Source organism: Choloepus didactylus, chromosome 18, assembly GCF_015220235.1.
Source record: "Choloepus didactylus isolate mChoDid1 chromosome 18, mChoDid1.pri, whole genome shotgun sequence".
Lineage (NCBI taxonomy): Eukaryota > Metazoa > Chordata > Mammalia > Pilosa > Megalonychidae > Choloepus > Choloepus didactylus.
The window spans coordinates 62,995,353-63,010,373 of record NC_051324.1 but is presented as its reverse complement, the minus strand read 5'-3'; the positions used below and the strand labels follow the sequence as shown (position 1 = coordinate 63,010,373).

The 15,021-nt window shown below is 36.7% G+C and overlaps 1 protein-coding gene across 8 annotated transcripts in view; it reads right to left on the bottom strand.

Moving 5' to 3' along the window:
- The window catches only part of ARSG (arylsulfatase G), a 122,657-nt gene that overhangs the window by 106,776 nt on the left and 860 nt on the right, over positions 1-15,021 (bottom strand). The window lies entirely within an intron of this gene.

Below are 15,021 nucleotides of genomic sequence, written 5' to 3'. Positions count from 1 at the left end.
CTGATCAACTAAACAGAAGCTATGTTAGAGGTGTATGGTAAGTTGAACTGAATGCCACAGAACAAAGCCAACCAACAGAAAACCCTAGGTGAAAGAGTGAAAACAAGGTCCAGAATAAACTAATCAAGAAAACCAGATGTTTAGACAGCTAAAAATAATGAGACATACAAGAAAACATGAAAATATGGACCAGCCAAAGGAACAAACTAACACTTCAACTGAGATACAGGAGTTGAAACAACTAATTAAGGATGTTCAAACAAATCTCCCAAATCAAATTAATGAGCTGAAGGAATATGTGGCAACAGAGATGAAGGATATAAAAGACGACACTGGATGAAAATAAAGAAGAATTCATAAGCTTGAAAAAACAAATGGCAGAAGTTATGGGAATGAAAGGTACAATAGAAGAGATGAAAACACAATGGAGACAAACAACAGTAGATTTGAAGAGGCAGAAGAAAGGATCAGTGAACTAGAAGACAGGACATCTGAAATCATACACACAGAAGAACAGATAGGGAAAAGAAGGAAAAATATGAGCAAGGTCATAGGGAACTGAATGACAACATGAAGCGCATGAATATATGTACTATGGGTTTCCCAGCAGGAGAACAGAAGGGAAAGGGGGCAGAAAGAATAACAGAAGAAATAATCACTGAAAATTTCCCAACTCTTATGAAAGACATAAAATTTCAAATTCAAGAAGCACAGCATACCCCAAACAGAATAGATCCAAATAGACCTATTCCAAGACACTTCCTGATCAGATTTCCAACGTCAAAAACAAAGAGAGAATTCTGAAAGCAGCAAGAGAAAAGTGATCCATCACATAAAAGGGAAGCTTGTTAAGACTACGTAAGGATTTCTCCACAGAAACCATGGAGGTGAGAAGGTAGTGGTATGATATATCTAAGACACTGAAAGAGGAAAACCGCCAACCAAGAATCCTATATCTGGCAAACCTGTCCTTCAAAAATGAGGGAGAGATTAAAATATTTTCAGACAAAAAAATCACTGAGAAAGTTTGTGAATAAGAGACCAGCACTACAAGAAATACTAAAGGGAGTGCTACAGGCTGATAGGAAAAGACAAGAGAGAGAGGTTTGGAGAAGACTGTAGAAATGAAGATTATAAGGAAGGGTAAAAGGAGAGAGAGAGAAAAATAAGATATGGCATATAAAACCCAAGACAAAATGGTAGAAGAAAGTACAGCCTTTACAGTAATAACACTAAAAGTTAATGGATTAAACTCTACAATAAAAAGACATAGACTTGCAGAATGGATTAAAAAACAGGACCCATCTATATGCTGTCTACAAGAGACTCACTTTAGTCACAAGGACAAAAATAGGTTGAAAGTGAAAGGTTAGAAAAAGATATTTCACACAAACAAAAAAACAGAAAGGAGCAGGGGTAGTTATATTAATATCAGACAAATTAAATTTCAAATGAAAAACAATTAAAAGAGACAAAGAAGGACACTATGTATTAATAAAAGGGAAAATTCATCAAGAAGACATAACAATCATAAATATTTATGTGCCAAGACAGAGTGCCCCAAAATACATGAAGGAAACACTGACAACACTGAAGGGAGAAGCAGATACCTCTACAACAATAGTTGGAGACTTCAATACACCACTCTCATCAATGGACTGAACATCTAGACAGAGGATTAATAAGGAAACAGAGATGTTGAATTGTATGATAAATGAAATAGACTTGACAGACATTTATAGAACACTACACCCCACAATAGCAGGATACAGATTTTAATTGAGTGTTCATGGATCATTCTCTAGGAGAGACCACATGTTGGGTTACAAAACAAGTCTCAAAAACTTAAAAATATTGATATTATACAAAAAATTTCATGGATCATAATGGAATGAAGTTGGAAATCAGTAACAGGCCATAAGGTTGGAAAATTCACAGATATATGGAGGGAAACAAGACACTCTTAAAGGAAGAAATTACAAGAGAAATTAGCAAATATATTGAGGCAAATGAAAATGAAAACACAACATATCAAAACTTATGGGATGAAGCAAAGGCAGTGCTGAGAGAGAAATTTATTGCCCTAAATGCCTTTATTAAAAGAGCAGAAAGAGCAAAAATCAAGGAGTTAACTGTTCACCTGGAGGAACTAGAGAAAGAACATCAAACTAACCCAAAAGAAAACAGAAAGAAATAACAAAGATTAGAGAAGAAATAAGTGAAATTGAGAACATGAAAATAATAGAGAGAATCAACAAAACCAGAACTTGGTTCTTTGAGAGAATCAATAAAATCAACAGACCCTTAGCTAGGCTAATGACAACAATAACAAAAAGAGAACAGATGCAAATAAATAAAACCAGAAATGGGAAAGGGGACATAACTGCTGACCCTGCAGAAATAAAGGAGATAATGAGAGGATACTATGAGCAACTTCATGCTAATAAACTAGACAGGTTAAATGAAATGCATAACTTCCTAGAAAAGCATAAACAACCAACAGTGACTCGAGAAGAAATAGATAACCTCAACAAACCAATCACAAATAAAGAAATTGAGTCGGTCATCAAAAAGCTCCTCAAAAAGAAAAGTCCAGGATCAGATGACTTCACATGTGAATTCTACCAAGCATTCTAGAAAGAATTAGTACCAACCCTGCTCAAACTCTTCAAAAAACTTGAAGAGGAAAGAAAGCTACATAACTCATTCTATGAAGCCAACATCATCCTAATACCAAAGTCAAACAAAGATACTACAAAAAAAAAAGAAAATTATTCACCAATCTCTTTAATGACTATAGATGAAAAAATCCTAAAAAAAAAAAAAACTTGCAAATCAAATCCAGCAGCACATTAAAAGAATTATACACCATGACCAAGTGGGAATTATTCCAGGTATGCAAGGCTGGTTCAACACAAGAAAATCAATTAATGTAATACACCACATCAATAAATCAAAACGGAAAAACCATATGATCACCTCAATTGATGCAGAAAAGGCATTTAACAAAATTCAACATACTTTCTTGATGAAAACATGCAAAAGGATAGGAATAGAAGGGACCATTCTCAATATGATAAAGGCAATATATGAAAAACCTACAGCTAACATCATCCTCAATGAGAAAAGACTGAAAGCTTTTCCACTAAGATTAGAAACAAGACAAGGATGCCCACTGTCACCATTATTATTCAACATTGTACTAGAAGTTCTAGCTAGAGCAATTAGGCAAGAAAAAGAAACAAAGGCATCCAAATTGGAGAAGGAGAAAACTTTCACTGTTTGCAGATGAAATGATCCTGTATGTAGAAAATCCAGAAAAGTCTACAGCAAAGCTACTAGAGCTAATAAATGAATACAGCAAAGTGGCAGAGTACAAGATCAACATGCAAAAATCAGTAGTGTTCATATACACCAATTATTAGCAACATGAGGAGGGAGCCAAGAAAAAAATTACATTCACAATAGTAGCCAAAAGAATCAAGTATTTAGGAATAAACTTAACCAACACCACAAAAGACCTATACACAGAAAACTACTAGAAATTTCTAAAAGAAATCAAACAGGACCTTAAAAAATGAAAGAACATACTGCGTTCATGACTTGGAAGGCTAAATAAAGTTACGATGTCAATTCTAGCTAAACTGATTTATAGATTCAATGCAATACCAATTAAAATTCCAACAACATACTTTGCAGAAATAGAAAAACCAGTGTTCCAGTTTGCTAATGCTGCTGTCATGCAAAATACCAGAAATGGATCAGCCTTTATAAAGGGGGGTTATTTGGTTACAAATTTACATTCTGAAGGCCATGAAAATGTCCAAATTAAGGCATCAACACGAGTATACCTTCATTGAAGGAAGGCCAATGGTGTCCGGAAACCTCTGTTAGCTGAGAAGGCATGTGACTGGCATCTGCTGATCCTGGGTTGTGTTCCAGCTCCTCTCTCCTCCTGTGCATTCTTCAAAATGCTGCTCTTCAGGTGTTTTGTCCTTTCTTGGCTTCTCTGGAACAAACTCTGGGCTAGCATCTCTAAAACATCAGCAAAAGTCTGCTTTCAACAGCCATCTCCAAAATGTCTCTCTCAGCTGCAGCACTGAGCTCCTTCTGACTGAGCTCTTATAAGGCTCCAATGATTTAACTAAGACCCATGCTGAATGGGTAGGGCCACACCTCCATGGAAATAATTCAATCAGAGTTATCACCTACAGTTTGTTGGGTCACCTCTCCATGGAAACAACCTAATCCAAAGATTCCAACCTAATCAAGACTAAATACACCTGCCCCCACAAGACTGCACTAAAGAACATGGCTTTTTCTGGGGGACATAATATATTCAAACTGGCACAACCAATAACCAAATTTATTTGGAAGGGCAAAGTGCCCCGAATAGCCAAAAAAAAATCTTGAGAAAGAGGAATGAAGTGGGAGGTCTCACACTACCTGACTTTGAAGCACATTACAAAGCTACAGTGGTCAAAACAGCATGGTACTGGCATAAAGATAGACATATTGATCAATGGAATCGAATTGAGAGTTCGAAAACAGACCTCCAGATATTGGGCCGACTGATTTTTTATAAGGCCCCCAAATCCACTGAACTGGGATAGAACAGTCTTTTCAACAAATGGGGCTGGGAGAACCAGAGAGCCATAACCAAAAGAATGAAAGAGGACCCCTACCTCACACCCTATACACAAATTAACTCAGAGTGGATCAAAGACCTCAATATAAGAGACAGTATCATAAAATTCCTAGAAGATAATGAAGGGAAACATCTTCAAGACCTAGTATTAGGAGGTTACTTCTTAGACCTTACACCCAAAGCACAAGCAATGAAAGAAAAAACAGATAAATGGGAACTCCTCAAATCAAATGCTTCTGTACCTCAAAGAAATTTGTCCAAAAAGGTGAAGAGGCAGCCAACACAATTGGAGATAATATTTGGAAACAATGTATCTGATAAGAGACTAATATCTTACATATATATTAGTTGTATAAAGAAATCCTACAACTCACAACAATAGTACAAATAGCCCAATTATAAAATGGGCAAAAGATATGGGAAGACATTTCTCCAAGAGGAAATACAAATGGCTAAAAAACACACGAAAATATGTTCATCTTCACTAGCTATAAGGGAGATGCAAATCAAGACCACAATGAGATATATCATCTCACACCAATAAGAACAGCTGCCATGGAACAAACAAGAAACTACAAATGCTGGAGAGGATGGGAGAAATTGGAACTCTTATTCATTGCTAGTGGGACTGCATAATGGTACAGCCACTCTGGAAGACAGTTTGGCGGTTCCTCAGAAAACTAGATATTGAGTTACCCTATGATCTGGCAATTTCACTTCTCGGTATATACCCAGAAGATCTGAAAGCAATGACACAAACAGATATTTGCACACTGATGTTCATAGCGGCATTGTTCACAAGTGCCAAGAGATGGAAACAATCCAGATGTCCTTCAACAGATTAGTAGATAAACAAAATGTGGTAAATACATACCATGGAATATTCTGCAGCAGTAAGAAGGAACAAGGTCATGAAACATGACAACATGGATGAACCTTGAAGGTATAATGCTGAGTGAAATAAGCCCCCCATACAAAAGGTGAGATATTTTATGTTACCACTAATGTGAATTCCATGAAAAATGTAAAACAAGTGTCTTATAATGTAGAATATAGGGGACTTGGAGATAGATAGAAACTAGTGAAGGGGAAATTATAATCTGATATGTAAAGATATGATAATGAGGGTGAACTTAATGGTATGGGAATGGTCAAGAGTGACTATGGTTCGTTAATGGGATTATAAGTTATCAGTGACTCACTGAAGTCAAACATGTTTGTAAATGGTTGTTTAAAGGCATATAACACACAGAGTAGCACCACAAACCTACATAAGCATCAGCATGATATAAGGTGTGACACTGGTGCAGAGGGTTAACAACAGAATGGTATATGGAAAAACTATCCATTACATATTAAAGATATGTTTAAAAGAAATATCTTATCAACACTACGCTAATACTAGGGATGAATAATTAGCAGCTGACAAGAGCTCTGGGGTATATTATGTTATGATAATTGTTTAAAGTTGGGAGTGATGAGGATTGTACAACTAAGTGAAGATAATGTAAGAAACTGACCATTTATCTTGGAATAGAATATATATTAAGTGAAATTAGGAACACACTACTTAATAAATCAAGCCCTCAACTTGCGGCTTGCTCTTATGAAACTCAGAGTTGTAACTGGGAGGCTGAGCCCTCCTATAATTATGCCTACGAGGCACTTCCAGGGAACCTCTTTTGTTTCTCAGATGTGGTCTTTCTCTCTCTAAGCCCAACTCAGCAAATAAATTCATTAACTTCCCCCCTACGAGGGACATGACTCCCAGGGGAATAAATCTCCCTGGCAATGTGGGTCATGGCAGCAAGGGATTGAAAATGCCTACTTGACCCAGAGGGGGGAAAAAGAAAGGTAACAAGCTGAGGTCACAGGGTCTGAGAGATTCCAAATAGAGCCGAGAGGCTATCCTAGAGGTTTCTCTTATGCAAGCTCCAGCTACAGTATGCCATGCCTTTACCAAAAGTAGTCCCCAAATACCTAGTTCCCTACCTGAGATTCTATAAAAGAGTCACTCAGCAAGTTTTATCTTTCAGAAACTTAAATCCACCAGAGTGTTCCTATGCCAGACAAATCCTAAAACCCAGAAGCAACAGCTTCTTTAAGAACAACGATCAGATGCAGCCCCCTTCCCCATACTGTCAACACCCCCTTTCAATATGAACAAGTTAGGGTGCTCACTGCCTAGACACCCCTGAAGATGGAGAAAGGGATTAAGTAAGAGGAAGGGGTAGCAACAAACAAGATAAGATTTAACAAAGGTCTATGAATACCAAAACTATATATATACATATATAGATGCTAGGGTGTTGGAATAGCTGAAAGGAGGTAAATGATATGGTAGAACTGTAACCTATAACATCCTTTGAAATTTGCTCTATAGCTATTTGGTGAATTGTGCTTTGAAAGTCTTCACCTTTCTGTATCTAGCCTATATTGCATAATAAGGAAAGAATTGAAACTGTGGAACTGTAGCCTATAACAATTTTTGAAATTGCCTATATAACTGCTTGCTGAGCTGTACATTGAAAGTTACCACCTTTCTGTTTGCATGTTATATTTTACAGTAATGGAAACAGCTGAAGTTATGGAAGTGTGACCCATGATATTCTTTGAAATTTACTCTCTAACTACTTGTTAAATTATAATTGTACCTAAGAGTCATCTCCAGAGAACCTCTTCTGTTGCTCAGATGTGGCCCCTCTCTCTAAGCCAACACTGCAGGTAAACTCACTGCCCCACCCCCTCATGTGGGACTGACTCCCAAGGTGTAAATCTCCCTGGCAATGTGGAACATGATTCCTGGGGATGAGCCTGGACCCAGCATCATGTGATTGAGAAAGTCTTCTTGACCAAAAGGGGGAAGAGAAATGAAACAAAATAAAGTTTCAGTGGCTGACAGATTTCAAATGGAGTCGGAGAGGTCATCCTGGAGGTTATTCTTATGTGTTACACAGATATCCCTTTTTAGGTTTTAGTGTATTGGAATAGCTAGAAGGAAATACCTGAAACCGTTGAACTGCAACCCAGTACCTTGATTCTTGAAGACGACTGTATACTATTTAGCGTACACGGTGCATCTGTGTGATATTGAAAACCTTGTGGCTCACGCTTCCTCTATCCAGTGTATGGACTGGTGAGTAGAAAAATGTGAACAAAAATTAAATGAATAGGGTGGTGGGGAGGATGGGATGTTTTTGGTGTTCTTTACTTGCATTTTTCCTCTTATTTTATTTTTTGGAGTAATGAAAATGTACAAAAATTGATTTTGGTGATGAATGCACAAAAATATGGTGGTACAACATGGATGACTGTAGGGTATGCGGATATAGCTCAATAAAACTGAATTGGAAAAAAAAATGACACAATAAAGACATTCCCAGAAAAAAGCTGAGGGAGTTCGTCAACACTCCACCTACCCTACAAGCAAAGCTAAAGGGAGTTATCCAGACTGAAAGGAAAGGATACTAGACAGCATTTCAAAGTGGCATAAAGAAATAAAGAACTTGGGTAAAGGTAACCATTTGGATAATTATAAATGCCAGTATTATTGTATTGTATTTTTGGGTTATGTAATTCCACTTCTTACTTCCCACACATGCTAAAATGCAGATGCATAAAAAGGAATGATAAATACGTGGTTTTGGACACACAATGTATAAAGATATAATTCGTGACAAGTATAAAAAAATGATGGGGGGACAGAGGGATATGGGAACAGTGTATGTGTATGCTATTGAAGACAAGTTAGTCTGAAGTCGAATATGACTGTAACATATTTATGCTGTTAAATTTTAACCCCATGGTAACCACAAGGAAAATATATGAAGAATATATCCAAACAGAAATGAGAAGGGACTCAATATGATACAATACAAAAAATTAAATCAACATGAAAATAGACATTAACAGAAGAATGAAGGTTAAAAAAAGATATAAAAAGCAAAATGGCAGAAGGAAGTCCTGCATTATCATTAGTGACCTTAAATATAAAAGGATTAAAATTTCCAGTCAAAAGGCAGACACTGGCAGAATGGATAAAAAAGCACAATGGAACTACATGTTGTTCACAAGCGATTCACCTTAAATTCAAAGACAAAGTGAAAAGATGGAAAAAATTTACTATGCAAGTGATAACCAAAAGAGAGCTGGGGTAGCTATACTAATATCAGATAAAATAGACTTTAAGTCAAAAACTATTGCAAGGGACAAGGATGGTCATTGTACCAATGAAAGAGTAGATTCAATAAGAAGATATAACAATTATAAGCATATATGCACCTAAAAGCAGAGCCCAAAAATATATGAAGCAAATGCCAATACATTTGAAGGGAGAAACAGACTGTTCTTCGTTAAAAGTAGGAGAATTTAATACACCACTTTCAATAATGGATAGAACATCTAGACAGAAGATCCATATGACAATACAAGACTTGAACAATACTCTAAACAAACCAGACCTAACAGAAATATATAGAACACTGCACCCAACAACAACAGAATACACATTCTTCTTGAGTAAACATGGATCATTCTCCAAGATAGACCATATCTTAGGTCACAAAACAAGTTTCAATAAATTCAAAAAGCATTAAAATCACACAATGTATCTTCTCTGACCACAATGGAACAAAGCTAGAAATCGATAACAGAGAGAGAACTGAAAAATTCACAAACACGTGAAAATTAAACAACATACTCTTAAAACAACCTACGGGTTAAAGAGGAAGTCTATGAGAAACTTGGAAATTTCTTGAGGTGAATGAAAATGAAAGTACAACAAACCAAAAAACATATGGGATGTAGCAAAGGCAGTGCTGATAGGGAAATTATAGCTAAATACTTACATTTAAAAAAAGGAAAGATTTAAAATCAGACACCTAACCTTGAAACTGGAAGAACTAGAAAAAGAAGAGCAAACTAAATCCGAAGCAAGCAGAAGGAAGGAAATTAAAAAAAAAAAAAAAAAAAAAAAAAAAAGAGCACACATAAATGAAATAGAGAATTAAAAAAAAATAGAGAGACAACAAAAACAAAAGTTGGTTCTATGAAGAGATCAATAAAATTGACAAACCTTTAGCTAGACTGATGAAAGAAAAAAGAGAGGACACAAATAACTAAAATCAGAAAGGGTGAAGATTATTAGAAAGGGTGGACATTACTACCAACCCCACCGAACTAAAAAAGGACTATAAAAGGATACTATGAACAACTGTATGCCAACAAATTAGATAACCTGGATGAAATGGACAAATTCCTAGAAACATAAAAACTACCTAAACTGACTTATGAAGGAACAGAAGATCTCAGCAAACCAATAATTAGTATAGAGATTGAATCAGTAATCAAAAACCTCCCAACAAAGAAAAGCCCACATGGCTTCACAGGGGAATTTCACCAAACATTCCAAGAAGAATTAACACCAATCCAGCTCAAAACCTTCCAAAAAATTGAAGAGGAGGGAACACTCCCTAATTCATTCTACAAGGCACCAATATCACCCTCATACCAAAGCCAGATAACGGTACCACAAGAAAGAAAATTACAGATCAGTATCTTTTATGAATACAGACGCAAAAATCCTCAACGAAATACTAGCAAACCAAATCCAACAGCACATTAAAGGAATTACACACCATGACCAAGTGGAATTTATCCCAGGTATGCAAATGTGGTTCAACATAAGAAAACCAATTAACGTTATACACCACATTAATAGAATGAAGGAAAAAGACACATGACCATTCTCAATTGATGCAGAAAAGGTATCTGACAAAATCCATTACCCCTTCTTGATAAAAATGCTTAGAAACTAAGAATAGGAGGAAGATTCCTCAACATAATAAAGAGCATGTATGAAAAACCTACAGCTAGCAACCTACTTAATGGTGAAAGACTGAAAATGTTCCAAGATCAGAAACAACATAAGGATGCCCACTGTCACCACAGTTATTCAACATTGCGCTGTAAGTCATAGCCAGAACTTACCAAAAAAAAAAAAAAAAGGCATCCAAATTGGAAAGGAAGAAGTGAAACTTTCCTTATTTGCAGATGACATGAGCCTAAATATAGAAAATCCTGAAAAGTCCACAACAAAGCTAGAGCTAATAAATGAATTGAGCAAAGTAGCAGGTAGTAAAGAGTCAAATATCTATGAATAAATCTAACCATGGAGGTAAAGCACTTGTACACAGAAAACTACAAAACACTGCTAAAAGAAATCAAAGGAGACTCAAATAAATGGAAGAACATTCCGTGTTCATGGATTAGAAGACTAAATATGTTTAAGACTTCAATTCTACCCAAAGCAATGTACAGATTCAATACTATCCCAGTCAAAATTTGAAAACCTTCTTTGAAGAAATGGAAAAGTCAATCATTAAATTTATATGGAAGGGTAAGGGGTCCCGAATAGCCAAAGTCATCTTGAAAAAGAAAGAAGTTGGAGGACTCATACTTCCCAATCTTAAAACTCATTACAAAGCCACAGTAATTAAAACAGCACAGACATGCAGACCAATAGAATCAAATTGAGACTTAAGAAATCAACCCTCATATTTATTGTCAACTGGTTTTTGACAAGGAGGCAAAGATCAGTCAACTGGGAAAGAATAGTCTCTTCAACAAATGGTGATGGGAAAACTGGATCTCCTTATGCAAAAGAATAAAGGTGGACCCCACCCTACCTCACACATCATATTCAAAAATCAACTCAAAATGGATCGAAGACCTAAATATAAGAGCCAGCACTACAAAATTCCTAGAAGGCAACACAGGGAAGCATCTTCAAGAGCTTGTGTTAGGCAATGGTTTCTTAGACTTTACACCAAAAACACAAGCAACAAAAGAAAAAATAGACACAGTTAGAGACTTGTGTTTCTCAAAAGACTTTATCATGAAAGTAAAAAGACAACCTACACAATGGGAGAAAATATCTGGAAGCCACATATCCAATAAAGGTTTAATATCCAAAATATATAAAGAAATCCTTCAATTAAACAACAAAAGACAAATAACCCAATTTAAAAAGGGGCAAAAGACTTTGAATAGTCATTTATCCAAAGAAGATATATAAATGGTCAAAAAGCACAAGAAAAGATGCTCAACATCAGTAGCCATTAGTGAAATGCAAGTCAAAACCATGAGGCACCATTTCACAACCACTAGAAGGGCTCTATTTAAAAAAAAAGTGTTGGAGAAATAGGAACGCTCATTCATTGTTGGTGGAAATTTAAAATGGTGCAGCATCTGTGGAAAATAGTTCAGCAGTTCCTCAGAAAGTAAAATATAGAGTTATCAAATGACCAGCCAAGCCCAGTTTTAGGTATACCCCAAAGAATTAAAAACAGAGACTCAAACATGTATTTGCACACCAATGCTCCCAGTGGCATTATTCATAATGGCCAAAAGATGGAGACAACCCAAGTGTGCATCAACCGATGAATAGATAAACAAAATGTGATATATCCATACAGTGGAACGTTATTCAGCCATAAAAAGGAATGAAGTTCTGCTACAAGCAACAACGTGGATGAACCTTGAAGATCTTATGTTGAGAGCAATAAGCCAGACACAAAAGGACAAATATTGTATGATCTCACTGATATGATACAATTAGCATAGGCAAATTCACAGACTCAGCAACTAGAATACAGGTCACCAGGGGCTGGGGTGGGGAAAGGGAATGGAGAGTTTATGCTTAATGGTCGCAAAGTTTCTGTTTGGGGTGATGGAAGAGTTTTGGTAACGGATGGTCATAGTATTAGCACAACATTATTAATTTAATTAATAATATTGAATAAGATATTTGAATATGGTTAAAAGAGGAAATTTTAGGTTGTATATATGTTACTAGAATAAAAATTTTCCAGAAACTACAGAACTATACAACACAAATGGTGAATAATGAACTCTAATGTAAACTGTGGGCTATACTTTACAGTATAATTACAACAACACAGTTTCATCAACAGCAACAAAGATACCACATTAATACAAATTGTTAATAATTAGAAAAACTGCATGTTTGAGGGGGATATACAGGATCTCTGTATTTCATGCATGATTTTTCTGTAAACCTACAGCTTCTCTAATAAAAAATAAATAATTTTTTTTAATGCCCCTAAATAAGGGGTTCACTGGTAGGGATCTATTGTTTAGAAGCCACTTGCTTATGAACATTACTTAAAACCACCAATTTAAAGACAGTTACGCTAAGATCTCACTGCCATGGTTATTCATTGCATTGAGAAAGGAGAAGCTGCTTTGTTTTCTGATTTGTGTTTATATGTCCTAGTGACAGCTAAGGTCTCCAACAGGTGGCCAGGCCACTATTGCTATAAGTAAGGAAACTAGGGCCCCCTGGTGTTCACTTTCTGTAACGACTCCCTGAGGCTGCAGCAGAAGAAAAGTGGCAAGTAATTTTGTAATAACAAAAACTTGTAATTTTGCCTTTCATGTAAAAAATTCTCACACCCAAATCAAAATTACTTCAGTGAAGATCGATTTCCTAGAGGGGAAACTAGACAACAAAACTGAAATCCCAGAACACTTAATCTATAAAAGCTTTTCAAATTCAACTCACCGAAGATTACTGAAAGAAATCAGAAATTGTAGACATGGATGTATATCATTTATAGAGTGCTCCAGGACCTCAAGAAAAGAAAAAGCACACTAACTATTCTAACTTACTACCCTTGAATTCGATCCCAAAGCTTTAAATACCTTGTCTACACTGTGGGGTCCTGCTCTAAGTCCCAACCTTGACCCACACTTACATATCCAATGTACACCTGGATGCAAACTACATCTCTGCAGCTTGAAACACCCTCATCAGAACTCGTGAACCTACTCCCCAAACCCGATCCTCTGCGAATCCAATTGGCTCTATTTTCTAAATATATTCAAAATCTGACCACTTTTGCCATCTCCACCACTACCCCTGATCCAAGCCAATATCTTAGCTGGATTTTTCCAACAATCTTCTGGCTGGTTTGCCAGCTCCACTCTTAAGACACACACACACCCACACACACCCACACACACCTGTTTCCGTTAACCCCCTCCTTGCCTTGATTTTCCATTGAGTAGCCACAGTGATACTATTAAAGCGCAGGTGAGAACATGGTCACTTTTAAAATCTAAAATCTCTAACAGCGGGCCCCTCGTGAACTCCCTCCTCCTCTCCTTTCCCCTCCCATTACTTTCCTGGCTCCCACTACTCTCGCCACACTAACTGTTCCTTGAAGACATCTGGTTTCCCCTTCCTGATACACTCTTCCCTTAGATGTACATACATAGTGTGACCCTTCAGTGTGGTCCTCTCCAAGGTGTTACCTCCCCAAGGAGGCATTTCTGACCATGCTACCCAAAACACTACCTGTTTCTACCCCTTTACCCTGACATTATGCTATAAAAGTATTTATTTGTTTACTTTTTATTATCTGTCTCTTCCACTAGTTCATTAGGATAGTAGGGTTTTGTTCACTGCTATATCCCCAAGGTTTGAGCAGGGCCTGCTACATAGCAGGTGATGCTCCATCAATATTGTTGAGTGGATGAAGAGGTGAATGAATGAATTCTTCATTATTTATTGAAATATATATATATATTAATTACACAAAAGAAAAAAAAGTTGGTTCCTATTTAAGACTATAGCTCCGGAGGGCCTGGTACTGGTGTGAAGCAGTTAGATGGCTACAGAACATGTCCCAACACATGAGGGGGCTCTCAGAGCAGCCAGCTTGGTTCCTACATGGTGAGGGTCAGCTGGAAGAAGAAAACACGGACCCCTGAGCAGAGACGAAACAAAAAGTAGGAAGAAATACACACAGGGATAGGTGTACAAATGGAGGGCTGTCAGTTTTAACACATGGCCTGAGCAGGTTTTTTTAAATTCATCTATTTTGCTGTAGACATTTCCTTAAAGACACTTTTTTCTAATGTCTCCACTGGTAGCAAGTGCTTTTCTGGATACTGAACTTCTCTTTTGGGGGAGCCATGGCAGAACTACGTAGATAGCTACTTTCAGGAACTAAAGTTGGCCCCGTGTGAATAGAAAAGAAGTTGGAAAATATGTTTAATCTTATAACTCCTCCTAAAAACAATCTGAAAGAAAACCTGGGTGGGTTTCTGGCATGGCTATTACTTCTTATGGGTGAAAACAATGCAGAACTCGAAACTGGGGCAAACTTGGGATCTGGTCCCATGTTGGCCATTGGTTTAAGTACATGCAAGTTTGTGCTTCAGGCTTATTTCCTCAACTGTGAAATGGACTAAACAATCTCCACACTATTAACATTTTACAACTCAGATTAAAAAAAAAAAAAAAGCGCCTTTAATGGAGATACCAGGCCGTTGGCAACGGGAAGAGG